This window comes from Molossus molossus, unplaced genomic scaffold, assembly GCF_014108415.1.
Source record: "Molossus molossus isolate mMolMol1 unplaced genomic scaffold, mMolMol1.p scaffold_m16_p_11, whole genome shotgun sequence".
In the NCBI taxonomy this organism is placed as follows: Eukaryota; Metazoa; Chordata; class Mammalia; order Chiroptera; family Molossidae; genus Molossus; species Molossus molossus.
In genome coordinates, this window is record NW_023425346.1 from 17,867,704 (window position 1) to 17,894,741 (window position 27,038).

Genomic DNA, 27,038 nt, shown 5'->3' on the forward strand with positions numbered 1-27,038 from the left:
AAACCAGCCAGGGGTCCAACAGAATTTTCTGATAATGAAATGTTCTATAACTGTACTACCCATTGGCAGTCACTATCCAAGTGAAACTAATGAACACTTGAACTAGAGTGACTTAGCAGATAAATTTTTATTTTAATTAATTTAAATGTAAATGACCTCATATGGCCAGCTGCTACTGTATTGGGTAGTATAAATCTAGAAAATCTCCAAATATGCATCACACACAAAAATATTTCAGGTGGATCTTAATCTAAACTAAAAAGCTAAAACTATAAAGCTTCTAGAATAAAATGTAAGAGAATATTTTTATGACCTTGATATGAGTAAAAATTTTATAGAAAGAATAGAAAAAGTAGTAATCATGAAATAAAATATTGATAAATTGGACTTCATTAAAATGAAAAATCTCTGCATGCCAAAAATACCATTAAGAAAATGAAAACATAAGTCCCAGGCTGGGAGAAAATATTTGTAAAATAACATCTGACAAAGGAGTTGTATCCAGAATATATGAACTCTTACAACTCAAAATAAAAAGACAAATGACCCAAATAAAAACTGGGTAAGGCTTGAACAAGCACTTCACAAACAAGATTTATAAATGGCCTATTAGTACATGAAAAAAGTATTCCATGTAAATATTTATCAAGGAAAAGCAAATTTAAATAATTAGATATCACTAGAAACCAGCCAAAATCTGAGGGGAGGGGTTGCAAGGCTGGGTGAAAAAGGTGAGGGGAGTAAGAAAAAAAACCAAAACACAAGAAACTCATAGACAGAGACAATGGTGACTGCCAGAGGGAAAAGGGGTGGAGGAAAGCAGAAGAGGGTATAGGGGGGGACAAATGGTGATGGGCTGAGACGACTTCTGGTGGTGAACACACTATACAATATATATACAGATGATGCCCTGGCTGGTTTGGCTCAGCGGGTAGAGCGTCGGCCCGCGGACCAGAGAGACCCGGGTTCAGTTCTCCCTAAGGGCACGTATCTCGGGTTGCAGTTTGTCCCCGGCCCTGGTTGGGTTGTGTGGGAGGCAGCCACTCGATGTGTCCCTTTCACGTTGATGTTTCTCTCTCTCTCTCTCCCTCCCTCCCACTCTATCTGAACAAAAAATGGAAGAATGTCCTCGGGTGAGGATAAAAAACAAACAAAAAAACCCAATATACATATATACAGATGATGTATTGTAGAATTGTACACCTGAAATCTACATAATTTTATTAACCGATGTTACCCCAGTAGATTCAATAAAAAGGAAAAAAAACATTTAATACCATTAAACATTGGCATAGATGTATAAGCAACAGGAAGTTTCCCATGTACTGGTAGTAGGAGTGTAAAGCGGTACAATTACTTTGGAAAACTGGGAGACTTGTAAAACGCTAAACACACATCTACATATTCCCCAGTCACTCTACTCTTGTGCAAGAATCTTCATAGTAGTTATATTCATAATAGCCCCAAACTAGAAAGAACCCAGGTATCCATCAGCAGAAGACAGGACAAACAACCTAGGGTATGTTCATACAACGGAATACTACTCAGCAATTAAAAGTAACAATTTTCTGAAGTATGCAACAAGCTGAATAAATCTGAAAAGAGTATATACACAAGAGACACAAAAAGAGTATATACTGTATTATTCCATTTATATGAAGCTCTAAAACAGGCAAAACTTTCTATAGAAATAGATACCAGATCAAGTAGCTATTTCAGTGTCCAGGCATCGACTGACAGCAGGCACAAAGGAACTTTCCAGGGGGGTATGGGATAGGAGGGTAATGTGTTCATGTGTCAAAAATGATCAAAAGAGTATATTTAAAATCTGTATATTTCACTGGATTGCAAATTAAACTTTAGTAAACATGTCCAATAAATAATGAAGCTATGTTCAGAAAAGCAGGCTTAAGTTTCTCATTTAAAAAGTAAAATATTTTTGCCTGGCGAGTGTGGCTCAGCAGTTGAGCATCGACCCATGCACCAAAAGGTCCTTGGTTCAATTTCTGGTCAGGGCACATGCCCCATTGTGGTCTTGATCCCCAGTAGAAGGTATACAGAAGGCACCAGTCCATATTTCTCTCTCTCTCTCTCCCTTCCACTCTGTCTAAAAAAATCAATAAAATGCTTTTATTTGTAAGTGTAGTACAAATTCAATATTTAATAGCTTCTACAATATATGTATTTTCTTGCAATATTTTATAGATATGAGTTTCGTCACCAAGCCTTATATGAATGCTCCAGAATACTCTGTTTTTTCAGTGTACCCCTTTCCCACGTGTGCCACAACATGGAAATGCCGGGAAGGGCAGCAGGATTGGGGGAGGGGGGAGCAGGAGACACAGGCCTGTGCCAGGCTGTCTGTCGAAGGGTTGTAAGGATGACAATGAAACGGAATCTGTGAAAGCCAAATGAGATCATCATCGTATGTTCCTGGCACAATAAATATTATTTCCTCTCCCCTCTTGGGCCCTATTATTTTGGGGGGTGAGGATGGGTGAATTTTGTCTTTTTATATAGAGACCTACAGGTTGAATTTGGGAAAAAGTTTTTTCCATACCTTTATTTCCTACAAAGGTTGGAATATTCTGGGGTCCAGTTATGGCTGTTCTTCAGAAATGAGCTAATTTATTTTAAAAAGAATATTCTGAGTCTTCATAGTTATGGCTTTAAACTTTGTGCAAATAAGGAATTCAGAATTCATTAATTGATCGTTGAACAATCATAGGAGTAGTGAAAAGGACAGCTCCTACAAACTAAATACTTTGTCATAATTAAGATGACAGCAGGGAGCTTTTCAGAAATATAAAAAGACTTTTTTCTAGGCAATAGCCAAAAACTTAATTTAGAATGCCAAAGTTAGACATTCATTTATTTATTGAAACCCAAATGTTCAAGAAGATTTTTTAAGTTTCTTCAGTTCTCGTGACTTAATACATCAAATTAATTTAGAAAGAGAATGCCATTGTTTGATGAAAATGTCTTTCAAGGCAGTTTTGAGCCAGGAAAATCTAAATAAAGGGTTCTTGTTTAAATGGTACTACTGTTTTAGACTTGGGGTGATTATCAAAATGATCCCTGGCTTGTTATTTTGTGCTTTGGACAGGAGACTTGGAAAGATAGTGCTTTTGTTTGTTTGTTTGTTTTGGGGCTGTGATGTAGTCTATATTTCTCCAACATTTAACTTTGAATTTTTTTTTCAATTTTTTTCAATTAAAGACATGGGTGGAACCCCCACAATATGTCATGTCACAGCCCCCCTTCTCCCAGATGGTGGAGCCAGGGACCCCATAAGGGTGCTGATCTACTTACCCCGGTCAGCACCTAATAGAAACTGAGCTGAGGTTGGTATCTCACGCCCTCCCTAGTTCCCTATGGTCTCCAACATCCCACCCTGCCCCTGAGCGCCCAGACTCCGTAAGGAAACCTGAAGGAGAGAAGTCGCCATAATGTCAGGACCCCTCAGCCTTCTTGGAGAGCACGTGACAGGCAGAGCTCTGTGGCCCAGGGCAGAGGGACTCAGCCAGCACGTGCTCCCTTCGAGACTCCTGGGTGGTCTCTCTGCTCACCCCACAACAGGGTTTTTGTGATGTTTGGTTTCTCCCACCTGTGTGCACTTTAGAGAACTCTGGTCCAGGGCCCCTACTCCCCACCCTACACCACTCAGAGCATCATCACCTCCCCAAGCAGACACCAGCTTCAGATGACCACGTGGTGAGGAGGTGGCGGGCCACGTGGGTGTCAGCATAAGCAGCCCCTGACCACCTGGGCTGACTCGAGCAGCACACAGGGCACACTTGAGCAAAAACATCACACTCAGTAGTGTGTTGCAACACCATGAAATCCCCCACCATTTTATCCCCCACTCAAGGGCCTTCTGGGACCATCTCATTTTAACTAGTTTAAATCGTTTTTCTTAGCAATGTCTAATGTCTCAGCTAACTCAGGACTTGGTGAACTTAGTTACCGTCAATGACTCCTAAGGAAGGCAAGAGACCAACATATTTTGCTCTTTTACTTTGAAGCTGACATTTCAGCCATCCATCCCTTGTCCCAGGCAAAGCTCACATCTTTCCCAACTTGTAGCTTTCATTTGCCCCTGATAGTGGTTTTACAAAATGGAAAATGGAGATTTGGAAGTGACCTCTCTACATACAAAAGTATTATTGACATTAAGACTACTTATCTATATGTTCCCAATAGGTTGTTACTTATCTGGAATTATCCAAGACTTAGTTATCGAAGCCTCTAGGATACACTTGACTTTGGAGTGACCATTTATTGAGTGCCAGAAATTTCACTTACATACATTTCTCTAATGATTACATATAATATAAATATCACTTTCCCATTTCACCAATAAGGAAAGCAAGCCTCAAAGAGGTTAAGTGATAATGAAAACAGCAATAAAGGGAGCGTTAACATTCAGTAACACCTGCTAGGTAACCAGTACTAAACAAAGCACTGTGTATACTGTAGGAGCAGCAGCATCCTCATTTTCTCTTCTCAACAACCCAGTGAGACGGATACTATTAACATCCCTATTTCACAGTTGGGAAAGAGGTTAGAGAGGGCCAGTGATTTGCCCGAGGTCACACAGGTCAGATTGGCACCGAAGTCCACACTCAACCACTGCACTCAGCAAACTGCCTTCTCTGGAGTTCAGATTCCAGCCCAAGTCGGTCTAACTCCAAAACAGATACACTCTCTACTGCCTTATTTCCTAGCAAGAAATACCAATTACAGGGAGTCACTCCCACAGATGGTTTGAACAGCTCGACTGATTCCATCCAGCCTGTCCTGTAATAATTCCTTCTGCACAATACCCTTTGGTGTTGGGTCACCCAAGCTGGGTGCTCCAGGTGCACTTGTCGTGTGGCCTGCGAGCATCCTCCTTGATTGCTGTCAACGGGAGGGACTTGCCCCCGGCTGATTGGCTGTGAGGACTGGCAGTGACCAGAGCAGAGAATGCACTTCAGTGGGGCTGAGTTCTTGCCTTGAGTGTGTCGACTGTGGAGGTGGTTGGGTGATGCTCGGGCGCAATCGGAAGCTTTCCACCAGCCCCGCTAGTTCTGGGGCCTCCCAGGAGAAACAGGCCAAGGCCAGCTGCCACGTACAAAGCGAACTACTGTGGGCTACTTGTGCTGGGCTTGAAAGCGCCTGTGAGAAGCCAAGCTGCGAACCAAGGCCACTAGGGCTGGGTCTGGGGCCACTTAACAAGAGGTGCGGGCCCCCGAGGCCAGACGCTGTTTGTTTGGCGTTGGTGAACCTTTGAAATGTTTTAGGAAAGTCAGCAGCATGAGCCAAGGCAGGCCTTTGTATGGGAAAGCACTGGAAAGGGCTTGGGTGGGCTCTCAGGGAATCAGCAGGGAGGTGAGCAGTGTTAGCCAGGTTTACAGAGACTCAGATGTGGGGTCTGCCTGTCGCTGTCTGGGGCGCGGGCCCAGCAAGACGACAACGGCCTCTGCGGCACTCCTGTCTGGGAGAAAGCTGCCCCTCCAGAATTTTCCCTGAAACCAGACAATTCAGTTCCTCCCTTTGTGTTCCTGGTGCCTTTCCAAGCTGCTGCCCCTGAGCTGGAGCGCAGAGGAAGTGTGTCCCAGTAAGTCCCTGTGCAGGTCTTTAAGAGAGACACCTGGGGCTCGCTGGCCACAATCCCTGCTGGTTTTCATAGCCAGAAGTTATGGGGACTTTTCCGCCTGGCACTGGAACCCTGAGATAGGGGGGCATGGTGTGCAGTTGGCACACCTCACTCCCCAGGGGTGACCACCACAGCTGAGATGCAATATGCCTCCTGACTTTTAACCACCACACATGGGCGTGGGATCAGCCCCTGCCATGTCTCCCTCGGTCCCTCCTACCAGTCTCTGTGTGGCTTTTTCTCAACATCCTTAGTTACAGGACGTCTGTTCAGCCAGATTTCCGGTGGTTCTGAATGACGCTTATTCTGTAGTTTAGTTGTAATTTTGATGTGGTTGGGAGCGGGCAAGTCCCGCATTTACCTATGTCACCATCTTGACCAGAAGCCAACAAAACATCTTAAAACGCCCCTGAGGGCAGCAGTTTCTGTATAAAGTCATACTACATGGTCATTGCATGTAGTGCAGCCAGTTGTAAAGGCAGTGACCTGAATTTCAGCTATGAAATCTTTTAGTACAAAAAATACAATAAATTTTTACAAAATATTATATGTCTATTTTCACCCATAGAAAGAAAAGTTGATTATTTTAATTATTACTAGTCTGTAGGGAGTTGGAGACAGACTTAATATTATGCTGTCACTAAAGCATAATTAAAGGATTTTTTTTAGCTGATATTATAAAGACTAGCATTTGTCCTAAGTATTAATTTTGAACAGAAATTTTACAAATTTCAATAACATTTCCCTTTTTTATAGATGTGAATGAATAATTTAACTTAATTTCATTTGTACTTTGATTTTAAATCCTTCTCACGTACTTTCATTAAATAACATAATTTTATCCAAATGGGAGCTAGTCCCTCTAACTCTGTCTTTGTGTCCTTCATGAGCACGTGCTCCCTGATTAGGCCAACTCACACCTGGTGCGGAATGTTCCCTTTGAAGAGGGTCTCCAGCATCTGCCATTAACTGTCAGTCTCTCCACACCTGGTTTAGCTGTGATCTTTGTATATTTACGTTTAGTCTTTTTCTTTATAAAAAAAAAGAATGTGGGACAAATTTGAAAAAGAGAATGGATGAAAGTAAAGCAACAATGATATGATACAGCAGAATTTTTATAGTATCTGGTAAGAAAAATAAATGCAAAACGAAATAGGTGGTTAAGAAAGTATTTTAGAGCTAAAACATATATTTTAGAATTTAGTGCGATAAATAAGATTTTCTTATTTTATACAAGGTGCAGGAGGTTGGGCTAGTTATCAAATTTGAGTGATCTTCCAAAAGAAATAATCCATTCAGTCTGATATTAAGCAGGCCCTTAAGTGGTGGTTTTGGGATTCTTTATGGAGCAGATAATAATAGTAACGACTTGGGTATGATGAGTAACAGTAAAATAGAAAGTATAACTGCTTGCCTTACCCACCTATGAAAGATAAAATAGTTGAGCTTCAGAGCTAAGGAACATTAAAACAACAAAAGTCAGTTATCCTACTACATAGTAAATGAAAGGATGCTGTCTCCTGAGAACACTATAGGAAGCTTATTGGGCAACTATAACTGAATCAACCACAATGGAAGAGAAAATGCTATAGTTTGCACTTATTTGAAAATCTGATAGATCCACCATTTGGTGTATAATTGATTCAAAATTGAGAACTATTTATTAGCTTAAAATATGCAATGAAATGGTAAAATTGCAAATACTTATACAAAAATAAATACTAACTGTAGTGTAATTCTACAGATTATCTTTTACATTTCAAAATCACCAAAATATTGTCCTATGCACAATGTTTGGTACATTTTTAAATGAATATAAAATACCTACTTTGTATGATCGTTATAAAGATTAAGTGAGTAATTTATATATAATATGTCAAGCACAGCGTTTCACACATAGAAAGGCTTCAATAAATTATAGCTATTAATTGCCACCTATTTATCAAATTAACCAAATGAGTGGATATTCAAGTTCTAATCCAACCTTTCCATTGATGGAGACCTTGATTCTTCATGAGATCATCTATTCTACTGTTGGATAATCCTAACATTCATAAAGGCAATTTTTATATTGGGTTGAAATCTTCATTCCAACTTTCGACTATTGGTGTCAGTTTTGTCCATAGGAACAACATGGAACATCTATTCTGTCTTCCACTTGGCAACCGTTTAAACATTTCTACACAGCTACAGCTTCCTCCTCCAAGTCTCCTCCCTCTTGACAGTCATCTTTAGAAAACTGAACCTAGAAATGACCACAGCCGTCCACACTAGTGTAGCCAAGGAAGAGCTTAGCTTAGGGCTACCAAGAGATTTCGTATTTTATTATCATCTCACCCTTACTCTGAACACTATAGTTGGAGCTTCAGTCTTTGTATTACTTAGGACATTTTGTGTTGTAAATGACAGACATTTAATTAGCTTGAGTTGAAAGGGAATTCATTAAGTTCTATTAGGTTATTAGAATACAGTGATACTGAGAGAGGAAGAATGCCGCTGAGCGACAGGAATACCTGACCAAGAATCTAAATTTGGACAGACCTCTCTCTCCATCTGTCATCTGTTCCCCTCTCCACAAATCAGGTTCCTCTGCTGCCCAGTGGTGAGGACCTGGCTGCCTACATTTCCAAAGCTTTCCATCTTAGAACCCCGGGTTCCAAAGAGAGACCGGCATATGATGCTCTAATATTAGATCAAATGTTGAAATGAATGTGAACTTAATAATTATTAAATCAGACCTTTTAAAAGTTCTCATTTTAAATCCTCAGAGATGGAGTCTCATTAAGTCAAATGTCCACTCCTGGTCCCTACATTTGTGACCAGAGGACCAGGTCGTGTGGTGAGTTAAGTGCTTATCTTGCAACCATTTGGATTAGGTGAAGGTGAAATTTCTAGAAAAGATGTGCTGGACAGACAGGCCAGCAAGTGTTCACTAGAAAACAGACTGTTTTTGTTTTCATTTTTTGGACTGGCCATTAGTTAAACCCCTTGTACCATGTATATATAATCTGCAGTGAAGTCTCACGTGTCCCATCTCTACTTGTGATATTGGTTTCCTGAACCTATGACATCATTTATACTTACTGAGTTTCAGCACATTTTTTTCAGCCTATTGAAATTTTGTGTCATAATTTCTTGTCCAACTTATATTACTAATGTGTTTCACTTGTCTGTCTGAAGTCTGGCTTCAACGCTTTCATGAGTGTATAATAAAATGGATAGAGTCACAAACAGAACCCTGTTGCAGTCCATTCGAAGCTTCTTTAGGGGTTGACACAGATCCATTAGTCAACACGTTCCAGGTACAATCGTTCAACCAACCACGATGCCTTCGAAATGAGTCTTTCCAGAAGCACGTAGATCTAAATGTGGTTAGAAGGGTCATTATCTCCTGATCCCACAGGAGGGACTTAATTGAGGGCAGTGCTGAGAGAGGAATTCTTAAACAGTGACCGTAATCCGATTGTCCCCCTCCAATAAGGGATGGTGCCTGAAATGCCTGGTAACAGTGTACAGGTCATCTCAACAAATCATTTTTCTCATGTGTGAAAAGAGAGCTCAGAAAGAAGCTGAGAAACGCCAGCCCTGACAGGAAGGGCAAAGGCTCCAAAGCCCCAGAAGGAAGGAGCTGGGGCAGTGTCATGTCCAGATGCTGGCCCTGGACAGACCTGAGCTGTCACCCCCTGGTGCTCTGAGATACACTCAGCACTCAAAAGCAGTCATGCTTGGAAAGCTCTGATTTCTCTGAATATTTTCTCAACAGACTTGGATGATAGCATCTTATTGTCTAGGTTCATCTCAGTTTTTAACTAGTGTGTCAAATTGTGTTATCAGTGCAATGAACCATCCACAATCCATAAACAATTGCCTTCAGCTCAATGTTGATGCTAAACATTCAATTTATTTGTTTATTTTTTCATTTGTTCAATGGGTCTCAATCAAGCATTTAAAATGTATCAGGCTTTGGGGATAACTTGGTTCATGAAACACAGACCCTGACTTCATGGAACTTAAAAATCTTCTGGTCCAGCCAAACAAGTCTGCTCACTGACTGCTGAAATTTCCAGCATTTTCCTGACCTGGAGTTCTCTCCACTTCATAGTCTCCTTAAATCCATCTCAAAGAGCACCTCCTCCTCCACCATGGCTCCCAAATCAACCCAGCCTGCAGTGATGGTTCTGCTGTCTCAGTTCTTGTAACTGAATGCTTGTACTGCTCATGCTTGGCTAGCAGCTGCATTCCACAGAAAGAAATGAACTTTACAGTGGGAGAAACCCATTTTCAGATCCCACCTCAATGACTTACTAGATTTTATATTTGTGAATTATTTAATACATCCGAGCCACATCTTTAAAGTGAGGATAATGCCAACTTCACAGAGATGTTGTGAGAAATAATTTATTCCACATGCCTTTTTTTAAAAAAAAATCCAAGCATCCAGTTCTCTAACGATGGTGTAGAGAAAGACAAACAGGACTTAGAGCTGGAGGTGAGTGGTTTTGCAATTCTTGACTTTGCTTGCTTGGCACTATCACCCAATATCTGTGAATCTCAGTTTCCTGAGGGGCAAAATAGTCAGATAATTCTTACTTCAAAGGTTGGTATGAAGTGAAATCAAGTTAATGTAGAGAGAAGTCCTTGATAAGCTAGAAAGAACAGCTCATGTGGCAGATTCTGCCTTGGTGACTATTATGTAGGTCTCCTAACTGTAACTAGATTGTGAATCCAGTTTGGTCAGTGAACCTGACTCCTGTTTCTCTCCTGCACCTCTACTTCTCTACAGTGCACAGGGACGGTCTGCAGTCCTGACTGCCCCCACCCCTGCCACACACACACAGAGCTGTTCATATTCTGTTTTATAAACTTTTAAATAACATATACATGCAAAAAGCGCACAAATCTTAGTACAGTTTGATGAATTTTTTTAAAGTTTATAAATGGTTACCCAGCTCAAAAGCCTCAATCTCAGTACCCCACCCACCCAAAGGTAGCTGCCATTCTGATGACCACAGCCAAAGATTGTTTTGTTTTTTCTGTTCTTAATATAAATGGAATCAGACAATATGAACTCTTATGTGAGGGCTTATTCCATTCAGCATTAAGTGCAGAGATTTACTCTTTGTTGCATGTAGCAGAGGGTCATTATTTTCATTGCTCTATAGTATTTATTGTGTGAATATACCAAGAATCACTTACTCATTTTACTGTCGGTGAATATATATTGTTCTAGTTTGGAGCTATTTCAAATAGTACAGTGAACATTCTTGTACATTTAGGGGTACACTATGCATTCTAGTTGTGTGAATATCTAAAAGTGGAATTACTATCTCATAGAAAATGCATATGTTCAGCATTAGTAGAGACCACCGAACATTTGTTTCAAAGTAGATGTACTGATTTCATTCCGTCTGCCAGCTGTGAGTGAGGGTTCAGTTGTTCGACTGCCTGGCCAAGATCTAATACCGTCTGTCTTTGTTTTGGCTATTCTGGTGAATATATATTCCCTGAAAATTGAAAAGGCTAACGTGTTTTCACATTAGGGGTCATTTTGATCAACTCTTTGATGGAATGGCTATTTAAAAGTCATGTGTCTCTATTTAAATTCAGTTGACTTTTCATTAATAATGTATAGTTCTTTATATAAGCTGGATGTGTCTTTTTATATGTATTACCAATACATTCAGTACTGTACGACTTGTGTTTTTCACTCTCTGAATGGTGTCTTTTGATAGGAACTTCCTAATTTTAATGTAGTCGAGGTTAACATTTTATGATTACTACATTTTGCATGCTATTTAAGAAAAGTTTGTGTACCTGAGGTAATAAACATATCCTCTGATTTTTCCTAAAATTTTTTCTTGTTTTTATATATAAATATATAATCCACCTGAAACTGATTTTTGTAAGATAAAGATAAAGAATAATTTTTCCCATGTGAGTATCCAAATAGCCCAGCCTTATTTATTAAAAAGGACATTTTACACTATACAGTGTCCCCTTTGTCAAATATCAGATACATGTGCAAATGTGAAACTCATTACCATTGTTTTTTCTCTACATGCAAATTTCATTCTGCTGTTTTTATTTTTATTTTTAAATTACAATTTACATTCAATATTATTTTGTATTCATTTTTGGTATACAGCATCAGTCAGCATTTTAATAGCTTTATGATTGTCTTGACATCTGATAGCTCTTGATTATATATCATTAAATAGAGTCCTAAATATTAGGGGTTTATGGTAATATAAATATAATATATTACTTGTAATTTTTTCATTGCTGGTACATAGAAATAAATTTATTTCATATTTTGACCTTGGACCCAACATCTGGGTAATTAGCTTATTAATTCTGGTAGTTTGTTTCTAAACTTTTAAAAATATTTTTCTATGTACCCAATCATGTTTTCTGTGAATAATAACAGTTTTATTTTGTTTTTTTCCCCCTAAACCTTATGACTTTCCTTTCTTTTTATTATCTAATTGCATTGGTTAAGATTTCCATTTGACTTCCGGTCAAGATGGTGGGTAGGTAAACGTGGTATCCCGTCCTCCCACAACCACATCAAAATTACAACTAAACCACAGAACAACCATCATTCAGAACCACCTGAAATTGAGCTGAATGGAAGTCCTACAACTATGGAATTAAAGCAGCAGCCACATCCAGACTGGTAGGAGGGGAGGAGGGGACAGACTGGTCCCACACCCACGTGTGGCGGATAAAAATCAGGAGGATACCTCGGCTAGGAAGGTCCTTCCTGAGGACTGAGGGGTCCCCGTCCCACACCAGGTGCCCGATCAGGGTTCCAGTGCCAGGAAGAGAATCCCCATAACTTCTGGTTGTAAAACCAGCGGGAACTGAGGCAGATGGAGGCTGAGGCAGCGGGAGCCCCAGGCAGCTCCTCTTAAAGGGCCCGCACACAAACTTACTCGGACCCACTCCCTCTGAGCTCCAGCATGGGGGAGGCAGCTTGAAAGGCATCAGAAACATACGGGGAAGATCTGAATTGTTTGGCATCGGGGCGAGGACTGGAGAGGCAGCTTTCTCCTGGACAGAACTGCTGGGGGAGGCTGTTGTTCCTTTGGTGAGCCCTTCCCTGGGGTGGCAGACATCCCCATATCTGGGACTCAGCAACCTGGCTCACACTGGTAGCCCTGCCCTGGTGACTTTCTGAGGCCCCTCTCTACCCAACTTTCAGGCCCACCCAAGCTGTTTCCAGTGACTTTACCATAGGATTGGCCTATTTTGGCTCTGTTTCAGATTTTCTTAAATTCTCTCAAACGAGCAGCATCTGGCTACAGTGAGCCCCAGGCCTGGCACTAGAAACAGCCAACCTTGGTTCACAGTTTGGCTTTGTCTGGGTACCTCCAAGCCCAGCACAAGAAGCAGCCATTGACAGATCACTCTGTAGCTTATGCCTGGTGGCCCCAGGTAGAACATAGGCAGTGGATGACCTTGCCCCAGAGTCAGCACATCTAGTGGGCAGCTTCTGTGTGGTGGGCCCCTGCACAGCTGATCCTCCAAGGTAGTCAGAACTCAGTGGTTAATGGGTACAGCCAGTCCTTGCAGCTGATCAGCCTGAGTAAAACCCTCCCATTGACGTACCAACAGCAATCAAGACTCAATTACAGCAGAAGGGTATAAAGTCCACATGAGGGGTGCACCTCAAGGGCCCACCTGGATGATCAGGGAGGCTGTGCCACTGGACTCTACAGGCCAAAATGCAGATAAACAATCTAACAGATGCAGAGTTCAAAATACTGCTTATAAGGATGATCAATGAACTTAGTGAGGGCCTCAGGAGCATAATAAATAACCAGTCAGAAATAAAGGATGCACTAACTGAAATAAAGAATAATTTACAGGGAATCAATAGTAGAGTAGGTGAAGCCAAGAAGCAAACCGTCGATTTGAAATATAAGGAAGCAGAAAACAATCAGAACAGCAAAAAGAAAAAAGAATCCAAAAAAATGAGGATAGTATAAGGAGCCTCTGGGACAACTTCAGGCATACCAATATTCACATCATAGGAGTGCCAGAGGGAGAAGAGAGAGAGCAAGAAATTGAAAACCTACTTGAAAATATAATGACAGAAAACTTCCCTAACTTGGTGAAGGAAACAGACATACAAGTCCAGGAAGCACAGAGAGTCCCAAACAAGATGAACCCAAAGAGGTCCACACCAAGACATATCATCATCAAAATGCCAAAGGTTAGCCCTGGCCAGTTTGGCACAGTGGTTAGAGCGTCGGCCCACAGACCAGAGAGTCCCAGGTTCAGTTCCCGCTAGGGGCACGTACCTTGGTTACAGTTTGTCCCTGGCCACGGTTGGAGTTGTGTGGGTGGCAACCACTCGATGTGTCTCTCTCACATCAATATTTCTCTCTCTCTCTCTCTCTTCCTCCCTCTCTCCCTCCCGCTCTATATGAAGATAAATGCAAAAATGTTCTCTGGTGAGGATTGAAAAGAAAAACAAAAGCCAAAGGTTCAAGACAAAGAGAGAATCTTAAAAGCAGCAAGAGAAAAGCAGTTAGTTACCTACAATGGACCTTCCATAAGGCTGTCAGCCCATTTCTCAAAAGAAACTTTGCAGACCAGGAGGGAGTGGCAAGAAATATTTAAAGTGATAAAATGCAAGGACCTACAACCAAGATAACTCTATCCTGCAAAGCTATCATTTAGAATTGATGGTTATAAAGAGTTTCCCAGACAAGAAAAAGCTAAAGGTGTTCATCACCACCAAACCAGTATTATATAAAATGTTGATGGGTCTTCTTGAAGAAAAAGATAAAAAAATATGAACAATAAAATGGCAATAAATACATATCTATCAACAACTGAATCTACAAACAAAATGGGCAAGCAGAACAGAAACAGACTCATAGATACAGAGAACTTTTTATTGGTTGCAGATGGGAGGGGAGTTGGGTAAAAAAGATGAAGGGATTAGGAAGTACAAATTGGTTGCTAGACTGATGAACCTCAAAGGGAAGGGAAGAGGTGAGGCAGGAAGAGAGAAACCAAAGAACTTATATGTATATAAACATGACCAGTAGACACAGACAGTAGTGTGGGGAAGGCAGGAGGGGCGGCGGGATTGGGCAAGAGGGAGTCAAGGGGGAAAAAAGAGGGACATTTGTAATACATTCAACAATAAAGATAAGTTTAAAAAAAAGAAAAAAATTTCATTTTCATTTTAATATAAAGAGTATTAACACATATCCATATCATGCTACTAATCTCAGGAAGAAAGTTTTAAATAATTCACCATTGAATTGGCTTCTCTTCAACGTTGCTAAGAGTTTTTAGCATAAATCAATATTATGTTTTATCAAAAGTTCTTTCTATAGTTAAGATAATCATTTTATTTATCCCCACTTTTCTGTGAATGTGGTGAATTATATTAGTCATTAATGGTAACATATTATTAGCATTCCAGCAATAAACTTTATTTGGTTACATGTATTTCTATTTTATGTATTACTTAATTACACTTGCTAATATATTATTTAGAATTTTTACATATATGGTCATGCTACATATTATTCTGTACTTTTCCCTGCTTATAATTTTTATAATTAATCTGGCTATAAAAGTTTTGCTTGCTCTAGAAAGATTGCGAAAAGTACCTTCTTTTTCTATTTTTGGAAAAGTGTATATAAAATTGGAGTTATTACTTCCTTTAATGTTTACTAGAATTCACCCAAGAAACCATTTGGGCCACAAATTCTGTACTTTGTGGAGGCATTTAAAATAAAACATTTCATTTCTTTAGTAGATATCTGCTACCCCGCTTACTTTCTTTTACTGTGTCAATTTCACTCCAACTTTTTCCATGTCTTCCCAGGGTTGTATCAAATTGATTCATCTTTTTCAAGAATTAAACTTCTGATCTTATTTTCTTTATTGTATTTTGTTTTGTATTTCTTTTATTTTTATGTTTATAAATATAATTTTTAATATGATTTTATTTTATTATCCCTTTTCTTTGGATTAATTTGTGTGCCATATTTTTTGTTTTGCTTTGCTTTGCATTAAAATGGAAACTTGAACCATCAAATCAACATTTGATTTTCTCTTTTATACAGTTAAGAACATAAGTTTTACTCTAGGAACTGCATAAATTCTTTGAGTTTTTGTTAATCTGAAGATATGTTTATCTCATCCTTACATTTGAAGGATATTTTTTATGATTATAGAATTCTAGGTAGTTATTTCCTCGATCACCACTTAGCTGTTTTTCATGTTTTGATATGCCATATCTTCAATATCACTTAGTTCAAAATATTTTCAAGTTTCCATTGTACTTCCTTTTTGATTTATGGGTTGTTTAGAATTATATTGTTTAATTTCATACCAATCAGTGCTTTCCTAGTTAGTTTTTGTTGGGGCTTTAGAGAGTAATTTCACTCTACTCACAGTGCATGCTCTGAATGACTTCAGTCTTTTTTGTGTGTGTGGTACATGCCCCTAGCGGGACGGAACCTGGGACTCTCTGGTCCGCAGGTCGACGCTCAACCGCTGAGCCAAACTGGCCAGGGCTGACTTCAGTCTTTTTAAATACACTGCACATTGCTTCCTGACCGCACACGCGGTAATCTAGTCAGTGTTCCACGTGCACGTGAAGAACACTATTCACTCGGCCACTGTTGGCTGCAGTGCTGTGTAACAGAGATTTAGGGTAGCTCCAGTTTTTAGCTATTGTAAGCAATGATACAATATACATCTTACTGTACATATAACTTTGTGTTCTTATTTAATTATTTCCTTGGAGTAAATTCTTAAGAGTGCCATTACTGAGTCAAAGGGTTAGGAATATCTGTATGGCTCTTTACACAATACCGCTTACTAAAAGCATTGTATCTAATTACAATGTCAGTTATGATGCATGGAATCACCAAATTCCCCAGTGTTGGGTGTTGTAATTATTTTGTTAATAAAGTGGATACTAAATTGTAACTCAAAGTTGACAATAATTTTCATGTCTTATAACTAAACAAAATGAATGCTTTTTTAAGCGTTCATTTACTATTTCGATTTCCTCTCATATAAATTGCTAGCCACCTGTTTTATAATCTACTGGGGTCTTGATACTTTTAGAATAAATTTGAATGAGTAATTTTGTAATATTGGCAATTTGCCTTTGGCTTACACATTTGGTACAAATGTTTTCCCAATCTATTATCTATAATTTCAGATTTACTGCTTTTTCACACTGCAGTAATGTTTAATTTGTGTAGATTAGAAACTATTTCTTTGTTTGTGACTAGTCCTATCATTTCAAAACTGTGACAATGATTCTTTTCCAATTCCTTTTGTCCCTTTCCCCCACTAACGTTTTTAACGTGTGGTGCAGAGCATCACTGTCCAAAAGGAATATAATGCGAGAGAGACACATATGATTTCAATTTTTCTACTAGACACATTCAGAAAGTAAAAAGAAACAAGTGCAAGTAATTTTAATTATAAATTTTATTTAACCCAATATCCAAAATATGGGCAATTTTGCTGTGCATGGTTTCATTGTGCAGGAAGTTCAGTTCCTATTGCTTAGTTAAATAATATTATATTCCACGTTATTCAATATTCAGTAACATGGTTCAAATTTAAGTTACTGCGGTGCAATAACTGAGTGACTGCCTGCAGTACAAACTTTGCTGCTGGAGTTTCAGTCCACAAATGGCACGTAAACAACGGCGTGCGTCATCGCCAGTGACCAGTCACATAATTTCAGTGACTGTTCCCTGCACATCTGCTATTCAGTTCATGCAGGGGCGGCAGTGTGTGTAGTTGCAGCAAAGTGTACAGTTGTGTTGCCTCCTTGTCTCTCAGTGGTAAACCCATGGGACAGATATGGATAATTGAGAGAGGAAACGGGCTACAAAGGTGAAAGAGGAGCAAAGAAACATGAGCGACAGTGTGGGAGGTGACAGTAGGTGTGATGAGAAGACAGAGGAGCAGCCAGAGGAACTTGGCAAAGGCAAACATGACATGAAGGAGGAACGTGTTCTGACAAAAAGGATGCAGATTCCCAAAGGAAGTGACACCAGCAAAACATTTCACAATAAGAAAACGTCAGGAGGTGTGTTATAACCCGGGACAGCAAAGGAGAAATGTTGGGAGCTGATCTCAGGAGGGAGTCTGACGATCCACCAAGGCTTGGACAACCGCTCCCTCCGTGGACGTCATACAAGAACGTGGCAAACGTATTCACACTACCCATGCAAGGTTTATCACAGAGAACAAAAAACACTTTGATTCTCAGTTTTCTTAATATTTTAAATGATTGTGTGCCAATTAAATTAATTTTACTACTTTATTCATTTGTTCACACATTTGTAAAGGACGGTAAGACTTTTTAATATTTTGACAAAAATGTTTAAAGGTCACATAGCAACCATGATTTCCTCCACTGAGTATTATAATTATTTGTATGGTTTCCACTTGCACAGTCTCTGTTGTGGTTCCGCACCACCATTCAAAGCAAGGACTACCTATAATATCAGTTCAACATATCATCAACATAAAGTTTAGAGATGTACCACTTTTTTCATGCTAAGTCTTTAACATGCAACGGCAATGTACACCGGCAGAACCACTCGGTTCAGACTAGCTGCCTTTCCGGTGCTCAGCAGCCACGGGGCGCGGCTGCAGCACCCGACAGCACCAGTCCACAGCCTCCTTTCTTTCGAAGCCAGAGCTGCAAAGTGTTGGTGGGAGTACGAGTAACTGAGCAGAAGCATGCTATCCCGACAACCACAGTGTAATGTGGAGAAAAATGCAGAGCTACACTTTCCCCCTCGGTGGTGATGAAGGCACTGGCATTACTTCGGCTCCCCCTGGTAGAAAGGCCGAGAGAACCAGCCTTAAATTGTTCTCATCAATTCACTGGTGTCGGCCTTGTTGGAACAATTCGGGGACAGAAGGAAGAGCCTTCCCGGGAAATCGCTGGCTCCTTAGTCCCCCCGTGTGAGCTCAAGCAGCCTTGGGTGATTTATAAGAGCTTTGGGTTAACACGTTTTCTCAGAAATGTCACACAGACTCCGAGAGCCTCTGAGGAGCGGGTGATCTGCATGGAGTTTTGAAACTGCTTTCACGAGTTTGTGGAGCCAGCAAACTATTCCTTTGATTTTTCTCCTCAGTCTCCTATTCTGGGAATTCCCAGCAGCCTCGTAGGAATGTTAACAACACCTGCTTGGCTGTCTTTCCTCCTAATATTCCCCAAATGATTACCCTGCCTATTGTCCGACGGCCTCTAGATTTGTCTTGGGTGAACAAGGGTGTAACATCTATTCCATTTTCTAATCCCAGCTCCACCTGACAACTGGCCCATAAATATTGTTCACAGTTAGCATCTGAAGTTAAATGCCATAGGAGTGTGTGTGGGTGTGTGCACGCTGTGACACCATGCTTCCTAACAAATTCCTCACTCGTTAGGAAAGGATATAGTGCCCTGGACAGTTTTGCTCAGCGGTTAGAGCGTCAGCCGGCAGACCAGAGAGTCTCAGGTTCGGTTCCCACTGAGGGCACGTCATACCTCGGTTGCAGTTTGTCCCCGGACCCGGTTGGGGCTGTGTGGGTGGCAGCCACTCGATATGTCTCTCTCACATTGATGTTTCTCTCTCTCTCTCTCTTCCCCATCCCCTCTCTCCCTCCCACTCTATCTGAAGATAAATATTAAAATGTCCTCCGGTGAGGATAAAAAAAAAAAAAAGAATATAGTAAAGTGGTTAAAAACAAACAAAACTGAGTTCAAGTTTCAATGCTATCACTTACTAGTTATAGAATCTTGAACATCACTCAGTGTTTTGTGTCTCAGTTTCCTCATCTGTAACATGAGAATAATACCACCAGCTCACAGAATTGAGATCATGCATGTCAAGTCTTAGTCAATGTCTGTCACACTGTAAATGTTAAATTAATAGCCATACTTCATTATTGGTGTCACATCATCATTTGTTGTTATTGTTAGAACTTTTGCTTGAAAAGAGCAGAACAAAACAAAACAAAAAATGTAAGAGAAGAAAAAGAATCCAATTTCAAAAGGGCATTAAATAGTAAAGATTTCCTTGGGTAAAGGCATCATGGAAAAAGACCATATATCCCCCCAACAGTCTTCAAAGCTTCTCAAAGACCCCTCAGGACAAATCCTCTGCCTTTCCTCAGGCTGCAGCCTGCTCTGCTCCTTCCCCTCGTCCCCACTTTCTTCTCTTCGGCTCCTGTGTCCTGTCTCCTTTTATTTTCATTTCACTTACTCCTTGGCTAATTGTACCTTCATATGGTACAAAATGTCAAAAACACAAAAAAAGATAAGAGTAATATCTTTCTCCCGCCTCTCCCCTACCATCCAGATCCAAGAAGCAATCACCATAACCAGGGATATTCTAGGCATAGACAGCAAATATTCACACACACACACACACACACATTTTCTATTTTAAACCACTGCACTTTGCTTCTTCATTTAATGAAACTTAGAGATTGTACCGTACTAGGACCTGAAAGTTGCTTCATTTTCTGTAACAGCTGCATCACTTTCCATTGGCTGCATAGTCCATAATATATGTATCTAATACCCTATAAATATTTAAATTGTTTGAATATTTTATTATCAATAATAATGCTGCAATAAGTAAGTGTGTACATATATAATCTCTAACATCTGTAAGATAAATTCCTAGAAATTCAGTCATTGGATCAAGGTAGGTGCATTTAAAATTTTTGCAGATGTGGCCAGTTGCTCTTCCTGCAGGTTTTGCTAATTGATACTTCCACTAGTAATGTCAGGGGGTGTCAGTTTTCACTCACACTCAACCCATATAGGTTATTTTAAATTGTATGACTTTTCCATGCTTTTGCTTAAGCAGAGTAATCTAGTTTATTCAATACCCTATCTCTAGTCATATATCCTGATGAAAAAATGTTTTGTCTCTTCTACACTTTCCCTGTGAGGAATCTTTGCAGTCCACCTGTGGCTTCCAGGCTGTCTCTTACCCACAGCCTCAGAGCCTCAAGCTTTTCCTCCTCTGTGCCTGTGAAGATCCCGCCCACAATGTACCTGGGGCCTGCATTGTGTGGGTCAGACTGCACAGGGCTGGGAAACCGCTAGCTGACCTGGGAGCAAGTGGCTTGGGTCAAGGTGGGACTCCCACACCCCACCCAGGGTCTGAAGTACCTGCCAGGGGAGGTAGACAATGTCCTTCCCCAAATCAATTTCCTTGAATGATTTAGCCAGATGCCATGGACTAAGTCAGGGCATATTTATCCATGGGAATACCAAACCCCTGAAAAATAGATGACCCACTGCCTGTATCAGCATGAATGGATCTCAGGGGCATATACCAAGCATAAAAGCAAGTCAAAGAAAATACATGCAGTATAATACTGTGTCTATTAAGTACTAAAGTGAGCAAGCCAAATGATGTAGTATTTATTAATATATACATGCATGGTAAAACTGTTCAAATTGTGAAAGAATGATAAATACAACATTTAAGATCATGGTGTGGTGGAGCTGAGGGGAGGGGCACACAGGAGCTTCCATGCCTGGGGCAATGTTCTCTTGCTTACGTTGCATGGCAGGTTCCTGGGTATTCATTTTATTCCCCTTCTTAATAGATTCTATGCTACTCATATTCTTTTACATATATAACTATTTCGTTTTTTTAATGGAAAGCTACAGAGGCAAGATGAACTAGAAAGATGATCATGATATATTAAGTAAGAAAAGCAGGTAGCAAAACAGTATGTACATTATGAGCCTTCCTCAGTCAGAACACACACACACACACTAAACATTCTAGATAGATATTGACCAAAGTGATAATAATGGGTGTCTGGGTTGTGGGATTATAATTTTGTAAATTTTTCTGATACATATTTCCCAAATTGACATTTTTTCTTTTGTAATAAGAATATATATTGAAATATTTAAAAATTAATGGAATGGACTAAGTGCCACCGCCAAGTGGTTTTAATAGCGAACACTTGCTGAGCCGACTGTAGGCAAGGTCCTGTGTCAAGTGCACTACACGCGTTTTCTTATTCGATCCTCATGGGAAGTCTGTGTAACTGGCAGTGTTATCTCCATTCCACAGAGGAGAACCAGAAGGCCTGAGGGGTTAAGCAACTTGCTCATAGTCACATCGATAGTCAGTAGCAGAGCCAGATCTTAATGCAATCTGTCTTCCAGTCAAGCATGTGCCCCCAGCCAGGCTGCCATGCTACGCTCACTGGCCTAGGGAAGCCCAAAGCAGCACCACAGTGTTAACTAATGTTAAGGATCTGGGGTTTTGCCTTACTTATCAAGCTAATAAGCTAGCCTGTTATGTTTTCATGGATGTTGGCAGAAGACATAGACTCTTGGGTTAAGGACAAAGGTCTTTAGTAGTAATAGACAGCAAACCATGAGCATGCTGTTGGTTTCTGTCTGTTTCTCATGCCCCCCAAGTCCCAGGGGGGCAACAAAAGTGAATGTCTCCATACACAGTGGTAGTGCAAGAAAGAAACTGAAAATTGGGCAATTCGCCACCTCTACAGCAAGCAGAAGCAAGCCTACTCTTTGTTTGTGAGAGAGGTTAACCTCATCCCTCCAGGGGCTCAATGCAAACACAAGTCTGAAATGTCTCAAGCAGACATCAGTCAGGGCCTTGAATTCTTCACACACCCAGCAAGAACGTGCAGGGCCCCTGGAAGATCGCTCCCCAGCATATAGTCAAGATTCTTCAAGCTGCAAGTTGCAGAAACCCAGCTTACACTCATTTAGACAAAACAAAGGGAGGTTGAAGAAAAATGAGTTGGCTCACAAGATTTTCTCTCCCTCCCTCTCTCTCTCCCCTGCCCCCCTTTCCTCCATGTTGTCTCCACCCACTGCCCGGCACTCTTCTTGTGATCTTAAGAAGGCTGGCTACCTGTAGCACCAATCCCGGAACAGAGCCTGCCTTTTTGTAACCCTTCTGACCGAAGTCTGACCGAGATCAAATCTCAATGGCTATATTTGGCCTGGATTGGGTCTTATGTCCATCCTAAACCAATCACTGGGACCAGGTGATACGGTGCTCGGATCACCCATATCCTGGTCTCATGCCCCATTACAAGCCAGGGGTGGGATCAGTCCCACCCAAACCATGTGGACCAAGAACAGAATGTTTCCCTTCAAAAAATCAGAGAGCCCTTAACAGAAGACAGTGGAGTGTGTGTGCTCAACAGGCACAACAAACATCGTGCCCAACAATGGATTATCTCTAAAACATCACCTATAGCAAGCAGTCAGCTAGTTGGGCTGACAAGATGGAATGTGTGGTACTCCAGTAAGAAGATTCGCAAAGTTGCACAGATCTCAGTGGTACTTCTGCAGAAATGGTGCTTGACTGCTGGTTCTCCCTGTGACTTCTGACATTTGAGGCAGTTATCAGAAGGTTGTAGCAGCTTGACTGCACCCGAATGCGGTGCGCATGGGGATTTGCCAATACCGAAAGCAGGAGAAAACAAAAAGAATGAGGAAACACTTCCAAGATAATCAGTTTGTAATTGATTTTAGTGCCCTCCTTCAGCCTGATGCATCTTTCCTTTTAAACTCTTCTAGAGTTAAGAACCAGGAATAATGTTCCGATATGACGTTACCCAAGGGAAAAATCAATCTGCAGGGAAATTACCTAGGTGCCCAGAGAGTATCCTTTACAGTGGCTTCGGGATTCTTAGCGAAGAGGGTGGAATCAAAAAGATTGCATCACTCCCAATATTTGGGCAGAGCCAAAGCTTCTCAGAAGTGACAGTTACCCCATTTCTCCTTCGTGGCCACCTCCGCCACCACCATCACCTCTTTCCATTTTCAGTAGAATTGTTACAACTGCAGTAGAGGCAGATGAGAGTCGCTGGCTCGGAGCTCCCCACTTCGCAGAAGGGATAAAGACTAAGGGTGTCACTCTCGGGCACAGTCCCTCCCAGCAAAGATGGCATCAACAAAAGGCAACTCAGTAGAGGCTGGGGCAGAGCAGGTCTATGTGTATGTGAGACACACGTGAGTACAGAGTGGGCATCCCCCAAATAGTGGTGGATCTGAGCTAAATGGAATAGCAGCACAGCCCTGCTCTCATATCTCTGCCATGTTGTGCTATTTCTCTAATTTTTGCCAACCCTCTAAGGAAAATGCAAATATTGTCATTTCAAGAAAATGAACTTTTGTAACCAAAGAGAATGCTTGGCTACAGGAAACTCAGCACAGTCCTCAAAAGCCATTACTGTCTGTTCAGCATTCAGTCTCCCTTGTCACCACCTGAAGCCTAATCAACAGCATCCAAGCCACTCTGCCCAGCTCACCAACCTTTATTATCGTGGATGCTCTTTCCAAAGAGCTCTGGGAAGGCAAGGACCAGTCCTAGTTATCTAATGCTGTATAATTAATAAGCCCCAAAGTTAGAAGTTTAAAATAGAATTACCTCATAGTGTCTGAGGTTCAGGAATCCAGGTGGCTTAGCTGGGTGTCTCTGGGGGCCTCTCCCAAAGCTACAATCAAGGTGTCAAGAAGAGCTCAGTCATCTGACAGCTCAACATTGGAAGAAGCCAAGCTCCCCTCAATGGCTATTGGCAGGACTTAGGTCTTCCCCAGTTGTTGGCCAAAGATATCAGTTTCTTTCCACGTGGGCCTATTCATGAAGCAGCTCACCACATGGCAGCTGACTTCCCTCAGAACAAGCCAGAAGAGAGAACGAGAAAAAGGACAAGATGAAGTCACAATCTTATTGTAATCTAATGTTGCAAGTGGCTTTCTATCACTCTTGCCACATTCTGTTTGCTAGAAATGAGTCACTAAGTCCAGCTCATACCCAAATGGAGAAGGTCCTCAAGGTCACAAGTACCAGGAGGTAGGATCTTTTCTTTTTTTTTTTATCCTCACCCGAGGATATTTTTCCATTTTTTGTACAGATAGAGTGGGAGGGAGAGAGAGGAAGAGAGAGAGAGAGAAACATCGACGTGAAGGGACACATAGAGTGGCTGCCACCCGCACGACCAACCAGGGCCGGGGACAAACTGCAACCGAAGTACGTGCCCTTAGCGGGAACCGAACCCGGGTCTCTCCAGACCGCAGGCCGACGCTCTAACCGCTGAGCCAAACCAGCCAGGGCAAAATGAGTTTGGAAGTCTTCCTTCTTCTTGAATTTTTTTTTTTTTTTTTTTTTTAATCCTCACCCGAGGACATTTTTCCATTTTTTGTTCAGGTAGAGTGGGAGGGAGAGAGAGGAACAGAGAGAGAGAGAGAGAAACATCGATGTGAAAGGAACACATCGAGTGGCTGCCACCCGCACAACCAACCAGGGTTGGGGACAAACTGCAACCGAGGTACGGGCCCTTAGCGGGAACCGAACCCGGGTCTCTCAGGACTGCAGGCCAATGCTCTAACCGCTGAGTCAAACCGGCCAGGGCTTAAAGGCTTTCTACCACCAACCACATCTTAGTCTATGGGCGTGACCCACACCTAAATGAGGGCCAGGCAAATGGTAGATTCAGTAATACTGTGGTACCATAACAAATCCAGTCCAAAGGACTCCCACCAAGTAGAGTAGGATATATACAAGCAATAAACAAACAGTGATGTGGTGGCTATGAATTTTGCCTCAGCAACTCAAGTTTTAAGAACTGTAACATTTTCTTTTGTTTTTTGGTTAATCCTCACCCAAGGATACTTTTTCATCAATTTTTAGATAGAGTGGAAGGAAGAGGATAGATCAATATCAATGTGAAAGAGAACACATTGATTGGTTGCCTCCTGCATGACCACAATTGAGGCCAGAGATCAAACCTGCAATCCAGGTACGTGCTCTTGACCAGAATCAAATCTGTGACCCTTCGGTCCACAAGTCAAAGCCCTAACCACTGAGCAAAACAGGCCAGGGCAGAACTACAACATTTTTCTATAACTCAGGTTTTATTTGAGCCCTCATCCGGCCATGATGGCAGAAATGTAATCTAAGTCCGGGAATCCACTTCCCCTTTGTCCAGGGTAGTTTTCAACTCAAGAGAGATTACTTAGTGCCAAGGCCATGGAGGTCAGGGGAGAGAGGAGGGAATCTCCCGGTCCTTGGGTCACAGGTGTTGGACAAAATGTATGTCACCCCATTTGCTCCTCGGTCACCTGTCTATATCCTGAGATTACTGTCCATGTGACCCTTTGGGGGATGCACTTTTTGTTTTACTTAAGACACACCGTAAAGTTTCTGAGCCAGAATGGGACACAAGATTTTCAGCCAGGGCCTCTGTGGCCCATCTCGTAAGAGATCCCGCTCAGACATAACCCATCTAGGCTACTGCAGACTCTCAAACTAAGGCCGAGGAGGAGCGCGGCAGAAGCCCCTGCTCTAAATTCTCTGCAGCCGTGGGCTCCCAGACCTGCCTTTGGAGCTGGGTGCTCAACAGCCCTCTCAGACCTGCAGACTCCTCTGCTCACATTGTCACCTCTCCAACTCTCTCCTCTTCCCTCGGAGTCCAGCCCTCAGACTGTTTTCCAGTCTGGGGGATAGAAAAGTAGGAGGAAAACCTCGTCTCCATTGATCTTGGGCATTTTCCCTCAGAGATACTCATACTTCCTTCATCTTCATGCTTTCGTACTGTCCCCCACCCTACCCAGGGCCCCTCCCCTGCTCTCCCACATGGGTCAGGCTTCAGAATGTGAAGCCAGCAACTGCCCCTCAAACCCCTCCCAGAGGCAATGAACACAGGATGGAATCTGGCCTGCACAAGAGGGGAAATTAAAGGGAAAAAATGTATTGGTTAATCTTTCAAAATACATTACTTTCCACAAGGGCAAATAGTTTGCACCAAGTCAGAGGGTTAGAAAAATATAGGAGAAGAAACAGGGAGCCGAAGAGTGCATGGAGATGAACGCAGTGTCCATTTCGTGGTCGGGGAGTTGGGGAAGGAGAGGGCCAGGGCTCACCCCGCGGGCACACTAGACCTTTTCTCTCCTCTCTTGCAGCTGTTTTGGTCTCACATTACATGGGCCTCTAGCTCTCTGCCTTTGGCCGCTCCCGCCATCAGAAAGCAGCCCTGGGAGGCCTGTAATCTCCTGAGCGTTTTGTGATCTGGGCACACTCCTGAGAAAGGGTACGGCCTCCATTTGTTGCAGAAGGAAGGCAAGCCCAGGTAGACCTGTGCCTCTCGGGAAAAGATGGCCCTCTAGAAGAGTCTAGGACGCTCATGAGGTGACAGGTACAGTATTATTAATGCAAAAATAGTGTGCTAATCATAAAAAGCATTACATACATTATTAAACTACCTTGCAGTCTTCTTAAGTTTCTCCTTAATTCTCATATACAAAGGTTAGCTATTACTAATTCTGTAGTTAACAAAGAAAATGAAACTAGCAAGACAGGAATTTGAGACTTGAGCTCAGATA